At 46.3% G+C, this 6,000-nt stretch overlaps 1 protein-coding gene across 6 annotated transcripts in view; it reads right to left on the minus strand.

Moving 5' to 3' along the window:
- BMAL1 (basic helix-loop-helix ARNT like 1) overlaps positions 1-237 on the minus strand; it is a 104,326-nt gene extending 104,089 nt beyond the window's left edge. For 5 of the 6 annotated variants that reach the window (XM_060303490.1, XM_060303488.2, XM_060303485.2 and 2 more), the window contains exon 1: positions 100-236. The gene's annotated coding sequence lies outside the window, so the exon portion shown is untranslated. Of the gene's footprint in view, positions 1-99 lie in introns of all 6 variants that reach the window. The other variant, XM_030831447.3, reaches the window with a different exon arrangement.
- Between the last annotated feature and the right edge of the window lie 5,763 nt (positions 238-6,000).

Below are 6,000 nucleotides of genomic sequence, written 5' to 3' on the forward strand. Positions count from 1 at the left end.
CCCCGGGCGGCGGCTGAGGCGCCGCGCCTGCCAGGGTGCTAACGGCCCCGACGGGGTGCCCGCGGCCGCGCCGCTGGCCGCGGCCAGCCCGACACTCACCGTGGCTCGCCGGGAGCGCCCGCACCCGCGCCCCCACTCGGATCCCGCGGCGGCGGCGGCGGTGAGTCCGGCGCGGGTAAACAGGCACCTCCGTCCCTGACCTACTTTCTGCCTTCCCTAAATGTCGCACCACTAACCTACTTTCCGACCAATCCGCTCCCCGCCGGCCCAGGCCCGGCCCCCCGCCCACCAATCGCTGTGCCCAACCCCCCTTCCCCGCCCACCAATGGAGGAGTCGCGGAGCCCGGATACCTGCCTCTTCCCGCCAGCCAATCCTAGCGCCCGAAGGGAGCCGGTCTGGGCGGCCGCCCCCGTCCAATCCGCGCGCGGCTCGGCGGCCTGCGGGCCAGTTGTGTGGCAGCTAGAGAGGCCGCTGACCAATGGCGAGGCGGCGGGGGCCGGTTTACCTGCTACTTTCCCGCCACCAATCGCTTGGCGCACAAAAGCGCACGCCCCAAGGAGAGGACCAATCCGCGCGCTTTCCCTGGATTTCCTCGCCCCTGTCCTCTCTCCCCTCAGGTCTCCCGCTAGCCTTCGCCACTGCGGGTGCAGACGCCGCACTCCTTGCAGTCGCCTGCGATGTCCCTCTTCTCTAGGTCCCTGACTTGCTTCTGGCTCAGGGCTCTCACTCCCCCTCGCCCTTTTTCACTCGGGACATCCTGACGAAAGCAACATTCCCTCACTCCCCTTCCTCCAACTCCATCTAGGAGACCAATTTTAGGAACACAGAGTGCCAGACCCTTCCCAAAACATCTTGGTTTGCCAAAGTCCAAACGAGAGAAAAAATACTTAGTATTTCCAGAAGTGTTTTCCATCCAAGTGTTCTTACGTTCTTTTCTTTCGTCCTGACCTCCAAGCATCCCACTGGAGCTGTCATTCTTGTTCAAAAGCGGAAACTCAAGCCTGGAGCGATTCCATTCAGTGACCGCACCTATTGTGTGGCAGACAACTTCCCGGTGGCTCTAGTCTTTACCGTAGAAAAGCTGTCCAGTGAGTGAGACGGAAAGAAACAAATAGTTACAGAAAATAAACATTTCATAACAAGATACAACTTTAGTACTGAGAGGACGGAGAATCTGTCTTATTTTTGCTCCTCAAGCATTTAACAGAGGGCCTTTAGCTCAAAGAACTCCCAACCGTTTTAGATGTTAAACTCCTTGAATACAGGGACCTTGTCTTTTTTGTTATACTCGCCCCTCCCCTTTAGTACCTAAGGGGGGGGGGGAAGGAATGGAAGTGTGGGGAGGGTACATGTTTGTTGACTGGATATATGAACAAACAGATCTAAATCACTCAGTCCTGTGACCCAGACTAGCCCCTATGACTCTAGAATTCCAGCCTTGCTCCTTGAACATAGATGCTGCATTTAAAACACTGTAAAACTGTAGCCCCATCCCCAGCTCACTGCCAAGCACATAGTGGTTGCCCAGTATGTGCTTGGGGCCTGAATGTTGACGGTTTTCAAGGTTAACCAACTTCATTGGTAGCTTACTACTTTTCCTAAGTTTACATGCAGGTAGAATCTGACTGCTGTTTACTCTTTCTCTGCCCTGATTTCATGAGGAGACCACACCATGTAAGTGGGATTTTAACAATGTACTTGACGAGATGTTGTGGACAAGATGAAGAAATATAAGCCTGGATTCTAATATAGCTAATTGGACAAATAACTGTTAAGTAACCATCACCTAAAGATGCTGATTAATGAATCCTTGCTGACCTGAAGGAAGGGTGGAGGTAATAGATATTTGTGCAGCATCTACTGCATGCTAAGTGCTTTCCCTGCATCTTCCCCCTTAATCCACACAATCCCATTTTACAGATGAGGAAACTGAAATTCAAAGTTTAACCAGCTGACTCAAAGCCACAAGTCAAACCAGTTTCCTTCGACTTCAAAACCTTCAGACCACACCAGTTACCATCAGGATGGCAGAAGGCTCTCTCCATGGCCCAGACTTCGGGACTTTTATTACAGTGCTCTGAATGAAAACCCAGAGGATCTGGACCGAATTTCCAGATAATACAAAGCCAGGAGGGAAAGAGACACCATTATGTAACATAAGCCAAATGCAATGTTGGAGCAATGGGCTGACTCTAACAGGGAGTCCTGCCCTGGACAATCAACTGCTGAAAGGCAGCTGGGGGCAGAGGTATCTTAGCAGATGCATGTAAGAGTAAGACTAAAGGGTCTTAGGTGACTCACTCTGAGTCCTCAGTGAAGTGTGGCTGCCAAAATAATGCTGATTTAGGCTGCATCGATAGAAGTCTAACATGTAAAGCATGGTGGGGTTACAATGCTGCCCAGTGTTTGTCATTATGCACGTGGAATACTGTCTCCAATCAAGGCTTGGCAAAGAAAAACTATGCACAGAAAAGGGACCAGGATGTAACAAGGCTGGGAACTATGTCTTACTAGGAAATATTAAAGGAAGCAGAGGGTTTCGCCCCAGGGGTACAAGGTAACTGTCTTCATAAATTTGAAGAGCTGTCAAATAGAAAAGAAATTAGACTTATTTTTCAGGGCCCCACAGGGTGGAAGGGGGACCCCTGTGGGTAGAAATTCTAGAATGACTCAATATGAAGAATCTTCTAAAAAACAGAGCTTCTTCTGCCTTGATAAGTTGAGTTTTTTGTCACAGAACTTGTCCAAATAAGAACTGGATGACCACATGGTGGGAATGGGGTTGGAATAGTTATCTTTCAGGACGCTTCCCCCCGAGATGATGTGGTTCTACTTTCCATACCTTGGTTTTCCTCTTTTAAAGTTTATCACTCTGCCGTTTCCTACCCTCAGTGGCCAAGCTACTATTTGTTCTCACATGCACCTGCTCTTCCATATGTAATTATGTTTTCCCTTGTTTCTCTTTGTTGGAGATCCCAAACACCTCCATCTTTCTCAGGTACCTGCTTCCCTTTTATTTGTACCTTCTAGAATACCAAATTTCCAATTCTCTGGCCACCAATAAGGTTGACGTATTGTCCTCTGTCTAAAATTCACTGGGCATGAATAGAATCTCTTGGATAAAAGGAAGGGAAAAGAGAACCTTTTTTTAAAAAATTTATTTATCCTTGGCAGCATTGGGTCTTTGTTGCTGCACACGGGCTTTCTCTAGTTGCGGTGAGCAGGGGCTACTCTTCATTGCGGTGCACAGGCTTCTCATTGCGATGGCTTCTCTTTTTGCGGAGCACGGGCTCTAGACGCACAGGCTTCAGTAGTTGCGGCACATGGGCTCGGTAGCTGTGTCCTGCGGGCTCTAAAGCGCAGGCTCAGTAGTGGCGCACGGGCTTAGTTGCTCCGCGATATGTGGGATCTTCCTGGACCAGGGATCGAACCAGTGTCCCCTTCATTGGCAGGTGGATTCTTAACCACTGTGCCACCAGGTAAGTCCCGAAAAGAGAACCTTTATTGGGTACCTACTGTGTGCCAGGTGATTTAAATGTATTATTTAATGTAATCCTCACATCACATTAACCCCAGCAATTGATACGCTAGCTCTCTACACTTGCTAAGTGGACGACATTTATCAAGTAACTTAACCTCTTTTGCATCACAGTTTCCTCATCTGTAATATAGGGACAATCTAGTATCTACCTCACAGGATTGTTGTGAGAGTTAAGTGAGATAATAGAAAGCCCTCAGCACAATGCCTGGCACACAGTAAAAATTCAATATATATTAGGTTAACAGTTCAATGAAATAGACATATTACTGCGCCCATTTTACAGATAAAGTTAGTGAAGATAAAGTAGTATAATCCAGACTCTGATTCAATGATCAGACCCACTAGAATTAACTGAAGAGTTTTAAAACATACAGACTCTCAAGCCCCAATCTAGAAGATTCTGATTCACTATATTTGGGATCTGAGATGCAGTCAAATTTGGGAATGGCTGGTCTAATGGAATAAGCACAGGCTCTGAAGTCAAACAGACCCGAGGTCAAATTCCAGGACTGTTGGATTGAATGGAGAAGCCAGTGACAGGACCAGGAAGTTATGTAGTCATGCTCTCTTTGGAAGGAGGCTGAGAAGTCCTGAGGTGGACATGTTAAAGTTCTTGTGGAAAGCCAAGTACGAATGTGTTGCTATAAATAGTAGTAATAATAACAACAATATTTACTGCAGGTTGACAGTGAGTCAAGCACTGTTCTAAGAGCTTTATATGCATTACCTCGTTCAATTTTCACAAATTCCTCTAAGGCAGGTACTTCTATTATTCCCATTTTACAGATTGGGAAACTGAAGATCTCAAGCTGTTTAGACAGTCTGACCTCAGAGCTCACACTCTTAACTACTTCAGTAATTTGCCTCTTCCTTTGGACAGTTCCTCTGGAAAACAAATAAGCCTCATATTTTAGAGACATAGGTTCAGGAGTCATCAATTCAAAGACGGTGAGCATTATTATTTTTAAAAATTTTCCAATTGATTAGGGTTTCATGTAGAGAAAAGGAGAATATCCAGGACTATGCCTTAGAGATGGGGATGTCATCTCAAACTTAGGGCATGCAAGAAACAGAAGCCTCCTCAAGTAACTTAAGCCCAAAGGGGGAGATTTCTTGGGAGGAGACAATGGTGACACAGAACCTTAGAGTAGGAAGCACAGCAAATCCTCACAGAGGACTAGAACTGGGGCACCATTAGGCATTAAACAGTTCTCATCTCCTCCTCTCTCTGGGGTTGTGTGGCCTCTGGACTGGTCTTTTCTCTGTCTATCTGCCTGATGATTCTCTTTTTCTGTAGCTCTTTACCCTCCACCCCATTTGTACATGGTCCTCCGTGGATGCTTTCAACCCCTGAGAGAAAGAGAAAGAAACAGGAGAAGCTGTCAAAGTGGGAGGTGTGGACTGAGCAGAAGTCCCCAGATGTGTGCCTACGGAGGTGAAAGAGAATCAGAACAGGAGGAAATACAAGAGAAATAAGAGCAAAGGCAGGAGGAGTGAAAAAGTGAAAAGCTGGGTTTGAAAAACTTTGGAAGAAAGTCTCAACAGACAGGTGTGGAAGCAAGATGAGGGAAGCTTACACTTGAGCAAAAGGTTTTGGTTAGAGCAACAAAGACATCTGAGTGTAAGAAAGCTGTTTCACTAGAACTGCTCCTAGAGCCAGAAGCTCGACGTAGGATATTAGGAAAATCAGGGATGGAAACCAGTGAAGACATGACGCCAGGGAGTAACAGATCACCTTTTGAAGACGCTGGTTATTTAAGGGGAAATTAGAAAAAGAATCATAGCTATCTCTTAGCAGCCAACCCAACTGAAAGCGGTTTGTGTTGATATGTGTGTGTCTGCTTTGATTTTTTTTAACCAAGGTGGACATATCTGGGTGTACAAAAATGGGAACTGTAAAAGGTCAGGCGTTGATGGGTTAACCAGTGTTTCTTTCAGCTACTTTTTATAAAAAGAACTCCTTTGGCTCTTTTCTGAATGGGACGGTCCTAGCAGCTCAGAACGAGAGAGCAGTAATACCTTATTTGGAATGTGCCCTAGACCGTGTAATTGGGCTTTAGATTAGATCTTGTTTGCAGACATGGCCAAGATTTCAGAGATCTTGGTGTTCAGATGTCAAAGGGGCTTTTCCATTTGACTGAGGGGTGTTTGCTAGAGGCAGCCAAAGCGCCCGTGACCACACTGCTTCTCGACAGAAGCCCTGAAGAACAAATAGACACTGTCTTCAGAAAACTGGCATAGGTTTTGCCCTGCTTTGCTAGAATGAGCAGCACTAAAATTCATGCTCCAAATTAAAAAGAGAAAAAAGAAACTTTCTAGTTAGTAAAGCAAAGTGAAATGTTAAGTCAAGCCATTTAAGAAGTACATTAACTTAAAAAAAATTACAATATGCTTTTGAAAAATAAAAGAGGGCATGGATTGGGGGTAATCTGACCTAACACATTATCAAAGCACACTA

This window comes from Globicephala melas, chromosome 8 (assembly GCF_963455315.2).
Source record: "Globicephala melas chromosome 8, mGloMel1.2, whole genome shotgun sequence".
Classification (NCBI taxonomy): domain Eukaryota; kingdom Metazoa; phylum Chordata; class Mammalia; order Artiodactyla; family Delphinidae; genus Globicephala; species Globicephala melas.